General features: G+C 47.6%; 1 long non-coding RNA gene across 1 annotated transcript in view; it reads left to right on the plus strand.

Annotated features, from left to right (window-relative positions):
* Window positions 1–33: 33 nt before the first annotated feature.
* LOC111551653 overlaps window positions 34–22,684 on the plus strand; it is a 103,571-nt gene continuing 80,920 nt past the window's right edge. The window contains exon 1 of the long non-coding RNA XR_002734424.1: window positions 34–117. This is a non-coding gene — a long non-coding RNA (uncharacterized LOC111551653). The remainder of the gene's footprint in view (window positions 118–22,684) is intronic.

Here is a 22,684-nt window from a genome sequence, read left to right on the forward strand (position 1 = left end):
TGGGGTAGGCTAGGATAAGCGTCGCTGGGGCAGGTCCTGGGGAGAGTCCATGTTGGCTGGTCCTGGGGCGGGGCCAGGATAGGGCGATCCTGGAAGCGGGGCTTCGGAAGCGTCCAGGTTGGTGGCGTCCTGGAGGCGGGGCCTTGCGTGGGGGCAGGATGCGTCCTGGAGGCGGGCATTAGGTCGGGGCTGAACGATGATTGGGTTCAGGAGGTGGGACTTGGAGCAGAGCCCAGTGGACAGGTCTTAGGGCGGGGCTAAGGCTAGACCAAGAGAAGGACTCCGGAGGCGGGGCCGGGGCGGGGCGTTGACTCTGTCGTAGTACATGGCCAGGGCCCGGGTTCCGGGAGGCGGTGCCGAGAACCGATTGTGGGCTGCGCTCAGGAGGCGGGCCCTGGGGCGTGGCCAGGCGCTGCTCAGGCCCTGGGAGGCGGAGCTTAGGGAGGGGCCGGAATGGGGAGGGAGCCAGTGCCTGGGAGGCGGGTCAGGGCCGGGCTCAGGCGCCAAGACGGAGCTGGGCTTGGGGCGAGCCCGAGACGGAGCGAGGGGTTCCGGGTGTGGGCATCGGAGAGGAGTTTGAGAGGGGGTCGGAATGTGGCTTAAGTTCGGGAGGCGTTACCTGGGGAGGGTTTGAGGCAGGCCCAGGAGCGGGGCCACGGTCGGCCGAGGCGGGGCCAGAGGCCGGCTCCAGGATTCGGAGCTTCGGGCTGGGGGAGTCTGGGGTTGGGGCCCAGGAGGCGGGGCCGGTTAGGGCGAGGGTCCCTGGGATTGTCAGGTCAGGCCTTGGGCCAACATTGGCGCTCTCGCAGTTCCGGCGCCTTCAGGAAGGTCTTTTTGGCAGAGGCCTTACGGGTGCGCGCTTCGTTCCGGGAGGCCTTATCCTACCCTCTTTTCCATCAGCGCCACCCCTCCGGGGCCCGGCAGGAGGGAGCTTTTCCCCTGTCCCCCATCCTTTGGACTGTCACCGAACAAGCCATTCGTTCACCAAATACTTATTAAGCGCCTACGATGTGCCTGGCAAGGGAGATGTAACAGTGAGAAAAACTAGGTGTGGTCCAGGCCCTCTTGGAGCTCAGGGGCTCGTGGAAGAAGTGGACATTGAAGTAACTATCATACAAATAAGTATAAAAGTACAATAGCGATATCTGCCACGGAGGCGAGCACACAGAGCTAGCGGGGCTTCCAGGAGGGGTTTTGATCTTGCAGGGACAGGAAGGAGGAGTTAACCACCGCGGGGTGGAATGGGGTTAGTGGTGATATAGACGTGGGGACAGAGTGGAAAACAACAACAAAAACATAATTAGTTCAAAGTTATTGTGTCTTGAGTTGAAAGGCAGGGCAGTTAGCAACACAGTTCAAATTTCAGTACTGCCCCTGAAATCTAAACTGTGTTCATAGTCTGAAACGTTTACCTTAGCAAATCCCTCATAAAACTCCATTTGGAAGAGTCCCGAGAGCTAATTTGTTAAGTATGCTTGCAGAAGGTAGATGAGGAGACAGATTAAATCTTATTACCACTTTCAGATGAGAGGCACTTGAGCCCTTCTCAGCTATGAGAATAAGAGAGGGGAATTAATTCTAATTGAATACACGTGTTCTCTCATGGCTGTTGTTCCCCACCAGAACCAAATGAGCGCAAGATCTGACAAAAAAAAAAAAAAAAAAAAAAAAAAGATTCATCTTTTATTCCTCCAAACACTTTCATTTAAATCAAGAGGGTGGGATGTGGTTATTGCTGTGGTTTTAGACAAAATTAACGGTTTCTGGGTCTGAGATGTTGTTGCATACACTCTCTCAATCCCTGTATCCTGAGATGGAGTCCCCTGAGAATCCACAGCAAGTCCTAACCAGGAATGGGTCTGGGTGATTCAGGAAAGTTGGCTTCAAAACTGGGCGAGGGGCACTGCTTTGCTTTTGCTGTTTTGATCAGCTCTCCGGTTGCAGGAGACAAAGAAAACCAACGGGAACAGGTTAGTTACACTAATGAATCCTGGGCTTATTTTATTAACTCACATAATAGCTATTAATTGCCTTTCCTCCAAGGAGCAAAAGGGGATGTACGGTCAATGCCGTAGTAACACTGTATTATGTTATACTAAACTATTAATAAATCTAGGTTGGTTCAGTCTTTCCTGAGTCGATAGGTTGGAAGCAGATTGAGGAAGGACTCTAGCGGACCACAGAGCTGAGCCATGCACACAGAAGAAATCTCTTTTTTTTTTTTTTGAGACGGAGTTTCGCTCTTGTTGCCCGGGCTGGAGTGCAATGGCGCGATGTCGGCTCACTGCAACCTCTACCTCCCACGTTCAAGCAATTCTCCTGCCTCACCCTCCTGAGTGACTGGGATTACAGGCGTGAGCCACCATGCTGGGCCATTTTTGTATTTTTGGTAAAGACGAGATTTTAACATGTTGGCCAGGCTGGTCTCAAATTCCTGACCTCAGGTGATCTGCCCACCTTGGCCTCCCAAAGTGCTGGGATTACAGGTGTAAGCCACTGCACCTGGCCAGAAGAAATCTTTATCTTGGTGTGTGGGCTCTGGTGAGGTACAAATGTCATCTATCTTGGATCTGAATCTGGAAGGATCAAGGCCTTGAAGGGATTTTTTTGTTTGTTTGTTTGAGACAGAGTCTCCCTCTGTTGCCAGGCTGGAGTGCAGTGGCACGATCTCAGTGGCACGATCTCAGCTCACTGCAACCTCTGCCTCCCGGGCTCAAGCGATTCTCCTGCCTCAGCCTCCTGAGTAACTGGGACTACAGGCACGCATCACCACGCCCAGCTAATTTTTGTATTTTTAGTAGAGATGGGCGTTTTACCATGTTGGCCAGGATGGTCTCGATCTCTTGACCTCATGATCTGCCTGCCTTGGTCTCCCAAAGTACTGGGAATACAGGCGTGAGCCACCGCACCCCGCCTCACTGAAGGGATTTTTAATGTCACGTGGATCTCACAGGTGTGGTGTGTGTTCAGGTGCAAGTGAAGATTAGGACTGATGCTTAAAACCGAAAGTAAAATTCCAGGTGGTGTTGCTATGGAGAGCAGCATTAGGACAATCTGAGTGGTTTCAGTTGCAAGAGTATGTGTGTATGTGCAAGAACGACAGTCAAGATCCAACTTCTGGCTCTGAGGCTCTCTTTAATAACAGTAAGAACAACCTAAGGCATTGGAACAGTATGGAATGGTTGCCTTTAGAAATTAAGCTGTGGGCATGGAAGTTCAATCAGTACATTGAAGTTTTTCCTTTCTCTCTCTTATGGTTAATGGTTTCTGCAGAAAAGGACCAATTGATTTCTTTCTAAAACGTTGCTTCAGGGTGTAGAGACCTTTATAGGTCATGTTTCAACTTACAGAAAATTTTTATAGTTCAAATATAAATTACGTTCAATGTGGACTTTGTAATAGAATTTAAGGTTAAGTAAAGTTTCCACTTTCCTTAGGCTGTTTGCAGTGGCCAGCAGGCCCCATGATATCGAGATGGAAGCTATGTTAAAGGAGGAGATTGGTCAGGAATGGGCGGAATAAGAAATACAGGCAGCTCAGGCTGATCACACAATGATTGAGATGTAGAAGGAGGGCCAGGCGTGGGATAACGGCTGTAATCCCAGTGCTTTGGGAGGCCAAGGCAAGAGGATCGCTTGAGGTCAGGAGACCAGCCTGGTCAACAGAGTGAGACCTCATCTGTGCAAAAAAAAAAAAAAAAAAAAAATTAAAAAAATTAGTTGGGCATACTGGTGTGCGCCGGTAGTCTCAGCCACTTGGGAGGCTGAGGTCAGGGGATCCCTTGAGCCCAGGAGTTTGAGGCTGCAGTGAGCGATAATCACTTACTGTACTCCAGCCTGGGTGACAGAGTGAGGCCCTGACTCAAAAAAAATTGTATCCCCTAAAAACATAAATTGGAAATCTTAATCCTCGATACCTAGGAATATGACCTTATTTGGAAATAGGGTCTTTGTAGATGTCATCAAGTAATGATGGGTCATACTGGATTGGGGGCTGGTGAGGGGACAAATGCAATGACTGGTGTCCTTATAAAAGAAGAGAATGAGGGCCGGGCATGGTGGCTCATGCCTGTAATCCCAGCACTTTGGGAGGCTGAGTCAGGCAGATCACTTGAGGTCAGGAGTTCGAGACCAGCCTGGCCAACGTGGTGAAATTCCATCTCTACTAAAAATACAAAATTAGCCAGGCATGGTGGTGGGCACCTGTAATCCCAGCTACTCGGGAGGCTGAGGTGGGAGAATCACTTGAACCTGGGAAGCGGAGGTTGCAGTGAGCCAAGATTGTGCCACTGCACTCCAGCCTGGGTGACAGAGGGAAACTCCATCTCCAAAAAAATAAAATAAAAGAGGAGAATGTCAGGTGAAGACAGAGACACAGGGAGAAGGCAGCCATGTGATGAGGGAAGAGAGATTGGAGTGCTGCATTTACAAGGAACACCAAGCATTGCCGGGCCCCAACGGAAGCCAGAAGAGGCAAGGAAAGATTCTCTCTTACATGTTTCATCCGGAGCGAAGTCTGGCCGACACCTTGATTTTGGACTTCGCAGCATCCAGGCCTGCAAGATAACACATTTCTGTTGTTTTCGGCCACATGCGGGGCCCTTTTTTGCTGTTGTGGTTGGTTTTTTTTTTTTTTGGAGATGGAGTTTCACTCTTGTCCCCCAGGCTGGAGTGCGACGGCTATCTCGGCTCACTGCAACCTCTGCCTCCTAGGTTCAAGTGATTCTTCTGCCTCAGCCTCTGGAGTAGCTGGGATTACGGGCATGTACCACCTCACCCAGCTAATTTTTGTATTTTTAGTAGAGGTGGAGTTTCACCACTTTGGCTGGGCTGGTCTCAAACTTCTGACCTCAAGTGATCCACCCGCCCACCCACCGGCCTCCCAGAGTGCTAGGATTATAGGTGTGAGCCACCGAGCCCAGCCTTGTGGTTATTTTTTTAGACAAGATCCCGCTCTGTTATCCAGGCTGGAGTGCAGTGGTACAGTCTCAGCTCCTGCAGCCTCGACCTCCTTGGGCTCAGGTGATTTTCCCGTCTCAGCCTCCCGAGTAACTGGACTACATGCTTGGCTAATTTTTATATTTTCTGTAGAGATGGGGTCTTGCTATGTTGCCCAGGCTGGTCTCAAACTCCTTGGGCTCAAGCCATCTGCCCGCCTTGGCCTCCCGAAGTGCTAGGATTATAGGCATAAGCCACGATCCCTGGCAACCCTTGTTAAAAAATAAAGAATTTCAAGATGGCAATGGCAGATTATTAAACCACAATGGGCACTCTTCTGCATCCCTGTGGGACTGTCCAGGTTGTAAGCCCATGAAGCCGGCCCTGGCTGGTGGGTTCTTGGAGTGCTGGACCTCCCGTGGCATGTGGGAAGGAGTTGTCATGGGTTATCATGACATATGATGATCAACTACAGGAGATCCAAAGAGACCACTCACTCCTTTTTCCGACGAATGACTGTGTATGTCACACTAGTGACAAACAGAACCGCAAGAGCTCCTGTGACAATGCTGAGCCCGATCACTGTGCCTTGCAGAGCAGCTGCCCTCGATACTTCCGCTCCTGTTAAGAAGCCAGAGGGTTTTTAATTGCCTGATTATTAAGAAGCTGTTCTGGCTGGTCCTGGTTCCCTGGGAAGTTTCCCATCTAGCTGCTAGTGAGTATTAATTATGGAAATGAAATGTACATTTAAACCAAGAAAATGCACACTGTAGAGAAATCTCATAGGGCAAGTCGTTGAAAGCCGATTTACTAAATGACCTCTTCGCCAAATGACCCATTTGTCTAATGACCACTTTGCCAAATGATCAATTTGCTAAAAGCCAATTCGCTGAAAATCGGTTTGTGGGATGTCCTGCTTATCAGTAACTGACAGTCAGACGCAGCTTGTCCCAGGCTCCCAATGGGGTGTGGGACAGGGGAGGGGCTACAAAACAGTTGTGGCAAAACTCCAAAACTTAAAAAGAAGAAAAATCCTCCATAATTGGGTGAATTGGTCATTCATTTAATTAGTTTTCTACAAAAGGGACTGCTTCCTGTATGTTCACAAGGAGATCATGGGCAGTGGCTTACAAGAAGAGAAAGGATGAATGTTACCCCTGCCCTCCTTTCTTTTCCTTTGTTTTTTAGAGGCAGGAATTGGAGTGCGGTAGCGCAATCATAGCTCACTGCAGCCTCAAACTCCTGGGTTCAAGCGATCCTCCCGCCCCAGCCTCCCCAGTAGCTGGGACTACAGGCATGTGACACTACACCCAGCTAATTTTTTGTAGAGATAGGGTCTCATTGTGTTGTCCAGGCTGGCCTCAAGCTCCTGGCCCCAAGTGATCCTCCTACCTCGTCCTCCCAAAGTCCTGGGATTATAAGTATGAGCCACTATGCCCAGCCCATTACTCCTTTTTGTATGTAATTGCTTTAAGCACTGGTTAGATCACCAGACAGTATCCAAGCCTCTCCTGGCAAAAGGAAAGATAGCCAGTGTTTGTAAACAACCCACAAAAGTAGGCAACAGCAAATTCTCAGAGATGATTGTATTCTCCTTTATATCACCCAGATTGAAAGGGTTTGAAGTCTTAGGAATTTGCAGTCTCATTTCACACTCTCCCCTCTTCTTTTTTCAGCATCAAGTTGAACAGCAGGGTTTTGCTCCTCCCCTGTGAACAGCTTTCTGTGCTACTGAAGGAGGGCTGGTTTCTGTATCTGAAAGGGGCGTCTTGGGGGCAGACTGTACACAGTGATTTCCTGAGGACTGGAAGGATTACAGCCCGACTTTCTGTATAGAGCGCCTTCCCTTTGCCTAAAAGGCGCTATGTAAAATGTTACCAGCAGGTCGAGGGATTCCCTACCTCCGCTGGTGTCTGGAGCTGCTGGCTTCTTGTTCCTGGGGCTCCAAAGCTGCTGGTAAATAGGATTGTTCTGCTTGAATTCCCTCCTGCCCACCAGGAGACCCCTTTTTGATTCTTTTCTATCTCAGGAGAGAGCAGACTATGCTGACAGTTTTCTTATGGCTGCTTCTGTATCTCACCTGGCTGCTGGTTGTAAGAGTTCACAAGCATTTCCTGGGTGACCGCCAGGGAGCCGTTGTGGGTTTGGGGGTGACTCCCAGGAGCTTACACATGAATGGGTAGATGTGGATGCTGTTAAAAGGCTTGGCCAGGCGTCTCTTCTTGAAATCTGGCCCGACAATTCTGAATATGGTCTTCATATTCATGAGGACATTATCAAAGCCATGGCTGCCTTTGTTGAAATACATTCTCTGAAAAATAATAACAACAAAAAAGCCATTTTAGATTCCAGTTCTCTGAAAGAAAACTGTCCCTTAGTTAATGCTGTGCTTGTTGGATCCAGGAAGTCTTTGAAAATTTAAACTACAAGGACACTGCTCTCTGTGGTGGTGGAGAGAATACCAAGGATTTAAAGGTCTTTAAGAAAGAGAATGTAGAAAGTGTACCCGTTGGAAACAGCAAGATGATGATAATTGTACTGACAGTAATAATAAGCTCAAACATGCGGAGCTTACTATGTATCATGAATTGTTCTGAATGCTTTATAAATATATGTGAACTCCTTTACCCTCATGGCAGCCCAGTAAGGGCACCATTCCTCATTTTACAGCTGGGCAAACTGAGTCACAGAGCTTGTCTGCACTGAGTCATCAGGAACAAATGCTAGATCAGGTAATCTCATTCCAGAGCCAAATAGATGTATTTTTGTGGTATAAAAAGATATACATACATTTTTAGGGGGAGAATGGGGGTAGGATGGGATGAGGATTCTGGGTAATTGCTTGGTAAATGCCAAGTACCTCTCTTGTCTGTCCCTCTTTTCAAATGATAAAGTAATGTCAATTGCAACACTTTTTTTTTTTTAAGAGCCAATGTCTGGCTGGAGTACAGTGATATAGTCATAGCTCACTGCAGCCTCAAATTCCTGGGCTCAAGCAATCCACCTATATCAGCCTGCCAAGTAGTTGGGACTACAGGCCTGCACTACTCTGCCCAGCGAGTTATTTTATTTTTTTGTAGAGATGGCAGGTGGTGGGGGGGGGGGGGGGGTCTCGCTATGTTGCCCGGGCTGATCTCGAACTCTTGACCTCAAGGGAACCTCCTGCCTCAGCCCCACAGAGCTCTGAGATCATAGGCGTGAGCCACTGTGGCCGGCTACAATACTATTTATTTATATTTTAGACCAACAGATATTCTAGCATATAAGAAATGTGATGCTCTCTGTACGTTGAAGAGTTGGTCTAATATTTGCCCTGGTGGATACACAAATTGCTTGTCTGCTCAGCTCTGGTTGAAGAAACCAGTCTGTCTGTCTCTGAGGCTGTGGGGCAGTCCATCAAGAATGAATGCCCTCGGCCAGGCATGGTGTCTCACGCCTGTAATCCCAGCACTGTAGGAGACCGTGGCAGGCAGATCGCTTGAGGTCAGGAGTTTGAGACCAGCATGGCCAACGTGGTGAAACCCTGTCTCTACAAGAAATAGAAAAATTAGCTGGGCACGTGCCTGTAATCCCAGCTACTCGGGAGGCTGAGGCGGGAGACTCGCTTGAACTGGGTAGGTGGAGGTTGCGGTGATCGGAGATTGCACCACTGCATTCCAGCCTGGGTGAAAGAGTGAGACTATCTCAGAAAAAAAAAAAAAAAGAATGCATGTCCTCATGATGGCCTCAAGCACCTCGGTCCCTGAAGAGAGACAAGGCAGGCTCACTTTACTCTGCACTGCAAAGCAGGCAGGTAGACAGAAATCTGAGAAGTGGATTCAGTGAGAGGCACTGACCCAAAAGATTTTCTGCCTAATGGTCGGTTCAGCAGAAAATTAAACTGAGCACAGCATCGTGTTCCCTGAAACTATCTGGTTGGTCAGTGGGGAATGTTCTTGTCTCATTAAATGTCCTCATGCTACTGTTAAGCTGTCCTGTTACAAAAGGTCATAAACCAGGTTTACAAATAGGCCAGGTGACTGTGGAATTTCTCCTTGGCAAGGCCTTAGCTGTGGGCGGGGATTGGTGTGCATTAATTACAGTGTTGAGGGATAAAATATACCTTAGGTGATAAATTGTTGTATTTTATTGTGAATATTTCCACCAACAGTAAACAGTAACCCCATGAGTTTTCTTATACCTGTTACAGTCTGGAGTTGCAACAAGCTAAGGTGAAGCAAGTTGCAAACATAATTATCACTTATGGCTCCTGTTCACAGCAAGGGTTCTTCAGGCTGTACCTGGGGCAGTTTTCCCTCACACGAGGTTCATAACGTCATTTATTTATTTATTTATTTATTTATTTATTTATTTATTTATATATATTTTGAGTCGGAGTTTTGCTCTGTCGCCCACACTGGACTGCAATGGCGCGATCTTGACTCACTGCAACCTGCACCTGCCGGGTTCAAGCAATTCTTCTGCCTCAGCCTCCCGAGTAGCTGGGATTACAGGCACCCGCCACCATGCCTGGCTAATTTTTGTATTTTTAGTAGAGATGGGGTTTCACAATGTTGACCAGGCTGGTCTCAAACTCCTGACCTCAGGTAATTCACCCGCCTCGGCCTCCCAAAGTGTTGGGATTACTGGCGTGAGCCACCGCACCCAGCTGTAGCATCATTTAAACTTTGTTTCTGCCATGAATTGTTAGTTGGTAGTTAACAAAACTCATTTATGTCTCACAGTTAGCGTTGGTTTTTGTATTTTCTTATGCTTCTTTTTAAATTGATTTTAAAATTGTGAAACAGGATCTTGTTCTGTTGCTCAGGCCAGAGTACAGTGATACAGTCTTGGCTCACTGCAGCCTCAACCTCCTGGGCTCAAGCAGTCCTCCCACTTTAGCCTCCTCAGTAGCTGGGACTACAAACACGAGCCACCACAGCTGGCTAAGTTTTAATTTTGTAATTAATTAATTTTCTTTTTTTGAGATGGAGTTTTGCTCTGTCGCCCAGCAGGTTGGAGTGCAGTGGCGTAATCTCGACTCACTGCAATCTCCACCTCTCAGGTTCAAGCGATTCTCCTGCCTCAGCCTCGGCACCCACCCCCGTGCCTGCCTAAGTTTTTAAAAGTATTTTTAGTAGCGACAGGGTTTCACCATGTTGATCCACCCACCTTGACCTCCCAAACTGCTGGGATTACAGGCGTGAGCCACCACACCAAGCCTAATTTTTAAATTTTTTGTAGAGACCGCGTTTTGCCATGTTGTCTAGGCGGGTCTTGAACTCCTGGGCTCAAGTGATCCTCCTGCCTTGGCCTCTCAAAGTACTGGGATTACAGACATGGCCCTTATGCCTGGCCCTTAAAGTTGCTTTTTAATAACAGCTTTTATTGAAAGCTGATTCACATACCGTAAATTTACCCATTTAAATTGTACAGTTTGGCCCGGCATGGTGGCTCATACTTGTAATCCCAGCACTTTGGGAGGCTGAGGTGGGAGGATTGCTTGAATCCAAGTGTTTGAGACCAGCAACAAGGCAACACCCTGTCTTGACCAAAAATACAAAAAAATTAGCTGGGCATAGTGGTGTGTGTCTGTAGTCCCAGCTCCTCAGGAGGCTGAAGTGGGAGGATGGTTTGAGCCCAGGAGGTGAAGGGTGCCGTGAGTTGACATTGTACCACTGCACTCCAGCCTGAGCAACAGAGCCAGACCCTGTCTCTAAATAAATAAATAAATAAATAAATAAATAAATAAATAAATAAAGTGTATAATTCAGTGGTTTTTAATATATTCACAGAGTTGTGCAGCCATCACCACCACCAATTTTAGAAATTTTCGTTACCCCGAAAGAAATCCTGTATCCATCAGCAGTCACCCCTCATTTCCCCCTGACTACCCCCACCCCTGGCTCCTGGCAACCACTCATCTACTTTCTGTTTGTTTGGATTTTCATATTCTGGGCATATATATATAAATAGAATCATCTAGTATTTGTCCTTTGGCGTCTGGCGTCTTTCACTTAGCCTAGTGGTCTCAAGGTGTGTCCAGGTTGTAGCAGGAATCAGCCCTTCCCTCCATATTCTGGTTGATTAATGTTCCGTCACATGGGTAGACCGGACTTGTTTGCCCATTCATCTGTTGTTGATGGGCATTTGTTGCCACCTTTTGACAATTATGAATGATTTTGCTACGAGCATCTGTGTGTCTTTGTCTGAACAGGCTTGCATATTTTTTGATATGGACAAATGAGAACCAGTGGTGGGGGGCCTTTGTGGTGAATTTTTTGGTGATCTGTGTGTATTGTGTATAATGATCAGTCAGCAGTTTTGGGGGCAGCCCTTAACCTTACATTTCTTTCCTTTTTTTTTTTTTTTTTTTAAGATAGGGTCTCTCTCTGCCACCCAGGCCAGAGTGCAGTTGACACAGGGCAGGGGAACCCCGACGTGGAGCATAGCACCTGAGGGTTCTTGGCTTTGCCCAGGAAAGAATTCAAGGGCAAGCCGGAGGTGTAGAAGAAAACAGCTTTATTGAGGAGGCAGCGTTAGAGCCGTGTGACCGCTCCTGCAGGGCAGGGCTACCCTGGAGGCAGAGGGTAGTGGCAGAGAGTTTGCAATCACATTTCTACTCACTTTTAATTGCATGCAGATTAAAGGGCAGTTTATGCAGGAATTTCTAGAAAATGGGTAGTAACTTTCGAGTCACTGGGTCATCGCCATGGAAAGGCGCAGTGACTCCCGGGTGTTGCCATGGCAATGGTAAACTCACGTGGCACACTTGGGGGCATGTCTGATGGAAAGCTGCTTCCGCCCCAGCCCTGTTTTAGCTAGTTCTCAGTTTGGTCTGGTGTTGAAGCCCTGTCTCTGGAGTCAAGTCCTGCCTCCTATCTCATAGTGGCGTGATCATGGCTCACTGCAGCCTCAACCCCCACCCGGGCTCAAGCAATCCTTCTACCTCAGCCTCCTGAGTTGCTGAGACCACAGGCACGTGCCACTACGCCCAGCTACATTTGTTTTTGCATTTTTTGTAGAGATGGGGTTTCACTATGCTGCCCAGCATGGTCTCAAACTCCTGGGCTCAAGCAATCTACCTACCTCAGCCTTCTAAAGTCCTGGGATTACAGGTGTGAGCCACTGCACTCAGCCCAACCTTACATTTTTAATCTCAAGTCACTTCTCTCTAGGTTTTGGTTTCTTCTTTAAAATAGTGGAACTAAGAGCATCTGTTTTATAGGGTTGTTGGGAAGGCAAAAATGAAAGAACTGTTATTCAATGTTTAGTGAAGCGCTAGGCACCATTTTGAATAATGAAATTGGTGTTTATTCTTTTTTATTATTTGTTTATTTATTTTTTAGAGACTGGGTCTTGCTCTGTTGCTCAAGCTGGAGTGCAGTGGTGCAATCACAGCTTGCTGCAACCTTGACCTCCTGGGCTCAAGAGATCCTCCCACCTCAGCCTCCTGAGTAGCTGGGACTACAGGCATGCATCCCCACTTCTGGCTATTTGTTTATTTATTTGTTTTTCTTTTTTTGGTAGAGATGGGGGGGGGGGGTCTCCTTATGTTGCCAGGGCTGGTCTCGAACTCCTGGCGTTAAGCAATCCTCCTCTCTTGGCCTCCCAAAGTACTGAGATTACAGATGTGAGCCACCACGCCCAGCTTTATTTTTATTTTTAAATCAGCCTTGACAAGTTGAATTGGTCATTATTCTTGTATAATGGTAATTTGGGGCAGCATTGGTTGGGCAGGGGGTGGGGAACATTTAGGACGCTGTGTGCTGCTACTCATAGTGTGTGCACTTATTTCATTTTGTTTTGTTTTATTTTATTTTATTTTTCTGAGACAGTGTCTCGCTCTGTTGCTCAGACTGGAGTGCAGTGGCGCGATCTTGGCTCACTGCAACCTCCACCTCCCAGGTTCAAGTGATTCTCCTGCCTCAGCCTCCAGAGTAGCTGGAACTACAGATGCGCGCTACCACGCCTGGGTAATTTTTGTATATTTAGTAGAGATGGGGTTTCACCATGTTGGCCAGGCTGGTCTCAAATTCCCGACCTCAGATGATCCACCTACCTCGGCCTCCCCAAAGTGCTGGGATTATAGGCGTGAGCCACCATGACTGGCTGTGTGCTTATGTTTGATTTTTGCAGAACCACACTTCCCTAGTGGTTGTCTCCTAGATCCAAGGTGACTTTATTCATTTTAGAATGAACTGACCCCATTGATACCGTAACCAGAGTTGGCATACAGCACGATTGGCAGAACCCGGTCGTGTTTAGCAAGATGGAAGTGTTCTGGAAACTCCTCCTTCTTGTAGACGTGGAGGTGAGAGTGTGCATTCTTCAGTGCCTGGTGAAGGGCTTCCTCTTGCCCCAGTTTGGTCAGGGGTATCCCAAAGCCACCGTAGTCCACAATATCAACCTTGACCAAGTCCCTGAACTTGATGTAGAGGGACAAGGGGATCTCGTTGACATCGGGTCTCTGCTTCACGGTGGTCATCCCATGGTGTCCTGTGATGATGACGTTGAGGTGCTCTGTCAGGCTGTGCTTCTCAGTGGCTCCCACCAGGTACCCGATGGTCCTGTCCATTTGCTGAATCATCAACTTCCTGTTCTCTGCGTCTGGCCCAAATCGATGTCCCATGTTATCTGGCTGCCGCAGTACAGAGTCACAAAGTCAGAGTCTTCCTTGGTGAACCAGTTCATTATGGTACGTTCTCCCTCTGCTCTGTCTCGTTGCTGTTTGGGTGAGTGTAGGGCTCCACAGGGACTGCTGGACAGCCTCACCCTTGTATTTAGCACCTCCCCCGGGATGGTGGAACGATGCCGCTTTCTTCCCCTGCAAGTGCAAGAAGAAAATTCCATCAGGGTCTTTTCTCATCCCTTTCTCACAATCAGCAAAGCTCCAGTTGTCTACATCTGTGCTCCAGTCTGAAAGCGTAGAAAATATGTGGTCTTTGGAGTCAGACAGGGTGGAGTTAGATTCTGGGCTTCCCCAGCATTTCATAGCATCTACAACACTGTTAGTTACAAGGTGTGCTGTTATTTTATGGGCTACTAAGCAGAAAAATGCTGCCAACAAGACCGTGACATTCCAGTGGTTGTAAGGTGTATTCCAACTTCAGAGATGGCAAAATGAAAAATAATTCCTTAGAATAGAGGGAGATGGTAATTTCTGAGTTGGTGGTGGTGAGTCTGTGTGTGTGTGTGTTTTGTGTATATATATATGTATATACACACACATATAAATATGTATATATACACATGTATAAATATACATATATACATACAGGTGCAGTGGCACAGTCATAGCTCATTGCACCCTTGAACTCCTGGGCTTAAGCGAGCCTCCCACCTCAGCCTCTTGAGTAGCTGGGGCCACAGGCATGTACCACCATACCTGACTTTTTTTTTTTTTTTTTGAGATAGGGTCTTACTATGTCACCTAGGCTGGAGTGTAGTGGCACGATCTCAACTCACTGCAACCTCTGCCTCCTGGGTTCAAGCAATTCTCATGCCTCAGCCTCCCAAGTAGCTGGGATTATAGACACATGCCACTATGCCCAGCTAAGTTTTGTATTTTTAGTTGAGATAGAGTTTTGTCATGTTGGCCAGGCTGGTTTCAAACTACTGAGCTGAAGTGATCCACCTGCCTTGGCCTCCCAAAGTGCTGGGATTACAGGTGTGAGCCACCGTGCCTAGCCCTAATTTTTTTTTTTTTTTAATATTTGTAGCGATGAGGTCTTGCTATGTTACCTAGGCTGGTCTTGAACCCCTGTATTCAAGCGATTCTCCTGCCTCAGCCTCTCCAAGTGCTGGGATTACAGGCTTGAGCCACCACACCCTGCTTGTGGTGAGTTTTAAAATCTCCTAATGTCTCAGTGTTTCTACCTGTAGAATGACAGAAAGTAGATGGCATCTTTGTGAGGATTAAGCTGGCTAGGTTTTTTTTCTTTTCTTTTCTTCTTTTAGAGACAGAATTTCGCTCTGGTCACCCAGACTGGAATGCAATGGTGAGATCTTGGCGCACTGCAACCTCCGCCTCCTGGATTCAAGTGATTCTCCTGCCTCAGCCTCCTAAGTAGCTGGGATTACAAAGCCAGCTAGCTTTAAGATAAAGTGTTGGGCATCACATTTTGGCATGCAGCAGGCACTCTTTTCTTAGCCCCCAGACAGGACCAAGCTACCACAAGGCTTCCCGGGTGTGTGCAGTGGGTGATGAATGCTTGCCTGCTCAGCGCTCACTTCCTGGTGGGTTGGGTCACGCTCTGACTCCCCTGGAGCTTCAGCCCATTCCTGGTTCACGATGTACTGACTCCCCTGAGGATCCAGAGGTGGGATGTGGCTCTGGCCTGGCCAGAGGACTGAGGATGCCGCATCCCATGGCAGCAACTGGCTCAGCTTTGGGCTCATGTCCTAGTCAGAGCCAATGAGATGTGATCTTGAGATACCTGCTGGGTTGTTGGAAAGGGATATCTATTTGGGCCAGAGGCAGAGAACAGGAAGTTGATGATTCAGCAAATGGACAGGACCATCGGGTATCTGGTGGCAGCCACTGAGAAGCACAGCCTGACGGAGCACCTCAACGTCATCATCACAGGACACCATGGGATGACCACCGTGAAGCAGAGACCCGATGTCAGTGAGATCCCCTTGTCCATCTGGGTTGTTGGAAAGAGCAGGCTGTCCTGCTCATCACCATTCCTGATGCTGAGGGACCTGAGAAAAATCACTGATAAAATTTGGGGGTGTTTGGAAGAAGGGGAGACCGACGTCTCATTCTCTCTACAGACATCTGATCAGCTACAGAGCTTGACTAACCTACCCGGAGGCAGAATGATATGGTGGTTAAAAGTATGCTCTGGGCTGGGCACAGGGGCTCACGACTGTAATCCCAGCACTTTCAGAGGTTGAGGCAGGAGGATTGCTTGAAGTCAGGAGTTTGGAACCAGACCCTGTCTCTATAAAAATGTTTTTTAAAAATTAGCTGCCCAGATCTCCTGTGGAAATGTAATCACTCATGTTAAAGTTGGGGGCCTCATGGCAGGTGATTGTATCACCAGGGTGGATTTCTCATGAATGGTTCAGCACCATCCTCTTGGTGCTATTTTGCAGTAGTGAGTCTTCACAAGATCTGGTTAAGAGTGTGTGGCGCCTCCCCTTCTCTCTCTTGCTCCTACTTTCACCATGTGACATGACCACTCTCGCTTTGTTTTCCACCATGAGTAAAAGCTCCCTGAAGCACCCCTAGAAAGTCAGCAGATGCTGGCACCATGCTTGTACAGCTTACAGAACCATAAGCCAGTTAAACCTCTTTTCCTTCTTAAAAAAAAAGTAGCTGGGTTGGTGGTGAATGCCTGTAGTCCCAGCTACTTGGGAGGCTGAGGTGAGAAGATTGCTGGAGCCCAGGAGTTCAAGGCTGCAGTGAGCTATGATCGGGCCACTGCACTCCAATTTGCGTGACAGAGACCCCATCTCTCTAATTAAACAACAAAAAAGTGTGCTCTGGTGCCGCACTCTCTGGTTAGATCCTTTGTCCACCACTTAGATGCATGTTATATAAATGCTCTCCTCAGTTTCCTCGTCTGTAACTTGAGGATGATAATGCTACCCCATGAAGTGGTTGTGAGGACCAAATGCATGTGGGCACATTGGTAAGTATTCAACAAGCTTTATTTTTCCTGGAGAGGGAGAAAGAGCATGGAGTGAGGTGGCATGGCCAGGTGCATTGGGTCAAGGATTATTTCCTCTGGCTTCTGCCTCCTGGAAGGTACTAAGGATGGATCTGAAATGTGTCTGCAGACCCCAGAGTTGGGGACTGCAGAGGGAAATTGAGATCAGGGACCCCAGTCCTGGCAGAAATGGCTGCAGTGTGGGGCATTGGGTTCCTTCCATCAGAGACATGAGGTGTATTGCAGACAGTCATGAAATGTGGCTGGATCTGGCCAGGGACCCGCGGTCCTAGGGTTGCTGCTTGAGACCAAGACCCCTGTCAGTAGAACCTGGTGACCTTCACCCTTCTGTGTCAGGCTGCAGACAGCAAGACATGGCAGCAGATTACACCCAACAGGAAAAGGGTCATTGCCATCCCACAGGTTGCCATAGGAAGAGATGACATCTCTTCCCTCTCCTTCTCCTCCAGCAGTGTCAGCTGGGGAAGAGGTGGGTGGGTGTGCACCAAAGAGTAGACCACAGACCATGCTCCTTCTCCTCCAGGCTGCTGGGGCCGCCACAGAGTCTGCAGCCCTTGGCCAGGGACCGGCTGACACAGGAAGACAAAAGACCTTAGGCTGGGATAACACGGGGGTTCAGTTCATCCTCTGGGGCTCCCTGTGGGATCCGACTGGAGCCGGTCTCCAGCTGAGACCACATCTCACTTAGCTCCTTCCCTGCCATATACTGTTTTCCTTACTCCTATCTCCTGAGAGTTCTTCCTCAATGAATTACCTGCACTCAATCCCTGCCTCAGGCTCTGCTTTTAGAGAACTTGACCTAAGACAAAAATCTTTTTGTTTTTTTTTTTGAGACAGAGTCTCGCTCTGTCGTCCGGGCTGGAGTGTAGTGGCCGAATCTCCGCTCACTGCAAGCTCCGCCTCCCGGGTTCACGCCATTTTCCTGCCTCAGCCTCCCGAGTAGCTGGGACTACAGGCGCCCGTCACCTTGCCCAGCTAGTTTTTTGTATTTTTTTCGTTGAGACGGGGTTTCACTGTGTTAGCCAGGATGAGTCTCGATCTCCTGACCTCGTAATCTGCCCGTCTCGGCCTCCCAAGGTGCTGGGATTACAGGCTTGAGCCACCGCACCCGGCCAGAAATCTTAATACTAAATACTTTGCAAGGCCTCAGAGGCTTTGCTATCCACAGGCAGGTGAGATATTGCCTTCCCTACCACCTGGCAGTCATATTCTATGATGCGATTCAACTTTGTGGAAGTGCTTCTCTAAAGAACTTCCCCCAATTTAAGATGATCTTAATTTGCTTACTTGTTTATTGTCCATTTAGCTGCTCTAAAATGTGAGCTCCAAATCAGGGGCCATGTCTGGTTCATCACCCATTTCCTGGGACCTAGAACAGGCCTAGCTCAGAGCAGGTGCTCACCATTGATGGGATGCATGTTGAATGAATGCATGAATCTCATCTCCTTTTGTGGGTGAAAAACTCATCCTACTCTCACTCCTGATTAACTTTCTTTCTTTCTTTTTTTTTCAAGACGGATCTATGATCTGTCACCCAGGCTGGAGTGCAGTGGTACGATCTCAGCTCACTGCAACCTCCGCCTCCTGGGTTAAAGCAATTCACCTGCCTCAGCCTCTGCGTAGCTGGGATTATAGGCACGTGCCACCACGCCCGGCTAATTTTTTTGTATTTTTAGTAGAGATGGGGCTTCACCATGTTGGCCAGGCTGGTCTCAAACTCCTGACCTTGTGATCCTCCCGCTTTGGCCTCCCTGGTGTACCCAGCCACTCTTGATTAACTTAATGGAAATATTTACAGAGATTCTCTTCTGGGTTCTAGCGTCTAATCTGTAACCTCTGCAGGTAATGCATTTTCCTTTCTGATAATAGCATTTCTATGGTTGCTTTAACATGCAAATCCTCTAATACTTATTTATTCCATTTCTGATTGGCATTAGACATAATTCTCAGTTTTTAGTGGCAACACTTTGTCTAACTTACATGTAAATCGACTTTACCTTGAAATGTGACATTGACTAGAAGGATGAAACTTCTAACGTGCTGTAGAACGTAGTTTGACTGGCTAATTTATTATTTAGAAGAAGCTAATATTGCCATTATGAGGGACTTAGGTGACTCTGAAGAACCAGTTGTATTTCTGATGTTTGCAATGTTAAATCACAGATGTTGCCAACTTGAAATAGTTTCCGTATGCTGTGTTCTCAATACACACCTTTTCCGAAGATATCCCAAGCTGTAGTCTAAGGAAACTGTGATTTTTCTTATTTGGTCTCATAGGAATTTGGGGAACTATGCGGGATCTCCATAAAATGAGCTCCAGACAGACACGTGTGCACGCACACACACTCACACACGTGTACCACACCACACTTGACTCTGTTTATTTGGGACCATGATTATCAAAAGTGCTATTTTCAACAAATACTTCTGAGAAATAATCTGAGCATTTAATTGGATGCAAAAGAGTGGGTATTTACTATTTTACCCTTTAATTAGCATAATCAGTGTTTCCAGCAGCAAACGCAATTGGAAAATCGCTAGTTTTATTAGGTTCATTATTCTCCCTTAGCGTAGTGTGGCATCAACATGGCTATTACTCTTAAATTGCCTCTTTAAAAGAGGGCTGGTGCTTCTTACAGGCGATTCCTAACTCTTGGGTTTTGTAGAGAGTCCACAACTCTTTAGAACCTATAATTCAAAGAAAGGGCCACTTTGGTTTTGCATTTTGTCTGGTCTCTTTAGGTGACAGAATTTATGTCACAAGGTGCACATGTTTGAGGGAGGCTCATGGACAGTCCATCATGCTTGTGCTTTGGTGGGAAGTATGTGCGGTTAAGGGGAAGGAGGTAGTTACTCATTCTAGGGAACAATTGAGTAGAAAGAGATGGATTCCCTGTATTTGAAATTCAGAACTCAAGCTTGGCTCTAAGTGTCTCCTTGCTTTGCTGTGCTCCAGGGGAGTCACTGAGCAGAAGGAAGCTAGTTGCCTAAGATTCTTCAAACCCCCAGCCGTTTTGGAGGTTAGATTATTATTCTCAGAGCCTTTATGATGCATAATAAATACCTAGCTTGGACCAATATTAGGATGAGTTATCTTGCTATTAACATTTTTTTAGGTAAAAGTTGCTGGTCCCATCTTGCTCACAATCCTCCAAAGTTTGGAAGTTACTTTCCAGGAGACTTAGGTTGCACTGAGAGCTGCCCTCCCACCGTCTCTCCAAATTTTCTCTTGGGGGTAGCCTAACAGGGTGCTGTCACAGACCCTTGCCAGCCACGACGACCCCATCCAGACCATCCCTCTGCCATTTCACTCTTCAGTACTTTCTGGAGCTCTCTGGGGAGGGGTGAGACCTGCCGTCTGGTCTGTATGGTTTTCCCAGGTCTTCCAGTCATGGCTGGCTGCCTCTTTCTGAGAACTGGGACTCCTGAACTTGGTGAAATACCTCAGCCATCCATCATGTTAAATTATCAGGGATACTCATTTAAAATCCGAGCCCGTTCCAGATGGACTGTCTCTCTTTCTGCCCTGACCGTGAGCGAAGCCCTGCTGGAAGGTGGAGACGCTCGTGGGCTGTGAGCAAGGGTTGCAAAGGCTGCCGGGAATCCCGTCTTTCCAGTATCATCTGCCAAGGCACATCAGTTCCTGGGTATCTTGATGGGTTCTGGCAGCATTACTGTCATTGAAGGAAAACATTTTAGCCATATTAAAAGTTAATGCAGCAATCTCCATACAGGCTGCCTGAAAGGGACTCGTGACAAGGGTAGGTTTTCCCCGTGATGGACAGGAGGCAGGCGGCCCTCCCACAGCCCTGCCTGGCAATGCAGATGTGCCCCGAAAAGGCGCTGGGGGCCAGCTGGAGTGCTGTGCCTAGGCGGGCTGACCCGGGCCGTGGGTTCACTCTGATTGCAGCGGTTTCCCGCCAGCTCCTTGGAGAGCTGGTGGATGGCCCAGCCCCACAGCAGGAGCCGCAAATGGCAGAACGAGATACAACAATTTGATATCCACTTGCCAGATGAGCCGAGTGTCGTCAGTCTCCTGGCTCTGTGCCCAACCTCTTTTTGCACAAACACTTATGAATTCAGGCAAGAGGAAAAGCACTCTGATTATAAATTGAGAGAAGGAAACAAAGTTCTGCAGATAAACACCAATGAGACAAAAACCACGAATAAGAAAAATGACAGAGAAGGAGAACCCTGCCAGAGCCTCCTGCACCATAGCAGGAGCATGGAGGCCCTGGGCTTTGAACTGTGAGATGAGGAAGATGATGAAAACCTCCCTAACAGCCAGACAAGCACAAGATTCCTGTGAAATCCAGGTCTAAGTGTTTTGACCACAGAAGTAATATTATATCATAGGTAAGAGCTGTGAGTTGCTGAACCCAAAGTGAGTTCAAATCCGAGCTCTGCCTCCTGCTACCTGTGTGACTTTGAGAAGTTCCAGCCTCGCTTTGTGCCTCAGTTTTCTCATCTGTTAAATGGGCATAATCACAGCTCCTGCCTCAGAGTTGTTATAAATTTATACATGTAAAGTGCTGAAATCAGCCTGCTATACAGTAAGTGTTATGAACATTATTTTCTTGGAAGGACAGTACTTATTTTCATGGTCTAAGCCTGAAAATCTAAAAAAATGTGAGAGGGGGAAAGAATCTAGAGTCCCATGGTGAGGTGAAAATAAATTTGAAGCAGGACAGGGTCATTGACAGTTTCCTGTGGTTCTATAGCTGCCTTGTACACTATGGTAGCTCCTAGCCAGTTGGTATTTAGATTTTGTGATTTAGAAATGAATTAAGGCCGGGTGCGGTGGCTCATGCCTGTAATCCCAGCACTTTGGGAGGCCAAGGTAGGCAGATCACCTGAGGTCAGGAGTTCAAGATCAGCCTGGCCAACAGGGTGAAATCCCGTCTCTACAAAAATACAAAAATTAGCCGGGCATGATGGTGGGTTCCTGTAATCCCAGCTACTCAGGACGCTGAGGCAGGAGAATTGCTTGAACCCGGGAGATGGAGGTTGCAATGAGACAAGATTGTGCCATTGCACTCCAGCCTGGGGGATAGAGTGAGACTCTGTCTCAAAAAAAAAAAAAAAAAGAAAACGAAAGTAGTTAAAATATAAAAGAAAATTAAAAATTCAGCTTTTCATTCTCACCAGCCACATTTCAAGGGCTCAAGAGCCCATCTGGGTGGCTAGCAGCTCCCATGTTGGACAGTGCAGAATACAGCAAGTCTGCCATCACAGAATGTTTGATTGGACCGTGACCAAATAGTCTATTGCAGCGATCCCCAATCTTTTTAGCACCAGGGACTGGTTTCCATGGATTTGTGGGGGGAAGTTTTGGGATGATTCAAGTACATTACATTTACTGTGTGCTTTATTTCTGTTGTTATCAACATTGTAATATATAATGAAATCATTATACAAGTCACCATAATGTGGCATCAGTGGAAATCCTGAGCTTGTTTTCCTGCCACTAGATGGTCCCATCTGTGGGTGATGGAGACAGTGACAGATCATCAGGCATTAGATTCTCATAAGGAGCACTCAACCTAGATCCCTCTCATGTGCAGTTCACAATAGGGTTGGTGCTCCTATGAGAACCTAATGCCGCTGCTGATCTGACAGGAGACCGAGCTCAGGCAGTAACGCTAGCCATGGGCAACAACTGTAAATACAGATGAAGCTTCACTCACTAGCCCGCTGCTCACCTCCTTCTATGCAGTCCAGTTCCTAACAGGCCACAGACTGCTACTGGTCTGTGGTATGGGGGTTTTGGACCCCTGGTCTATTGGATAACACTGGCTTGGAGTGTACTGATCAGTCAAAGAAGCACTGAGATAATTTGGCCTCCATTAATAAGAATGATGGACTTTTATTTATTTATTTATTTTTTATTATACTTTAAGTTCTAGGGTACATGTGCATAACGTGCAGGTTACATATGTATACATGTGCCATGTTGGTGTGCTGCACCCATCAACTCGTCAGCACCCATCAATTCATCATTTATATCAGGTATAACTCCCCAATGCAATCCCTCCCCCCTCCCCCCTCCCCATGATAGGCCCCAGTGTGTGATGTTCCCCTTCCCGA

The sequence above is a fragment of the Piliocolobus tephrosceles genome, chromosome 17, assembly GCF_002776525.5.
Source record: "Piliocolobus tephrosceles isolate RC106 chromosome 17, ASM277652v3, whole genome shotgun sequence".
NCBI classification, from domain to species: Eukaryota; Metazoa; Chordata; class Mammalia; order Primates; family Cercopithecidae; genus Piliocolobus; species Piliocolobus tephrosceles.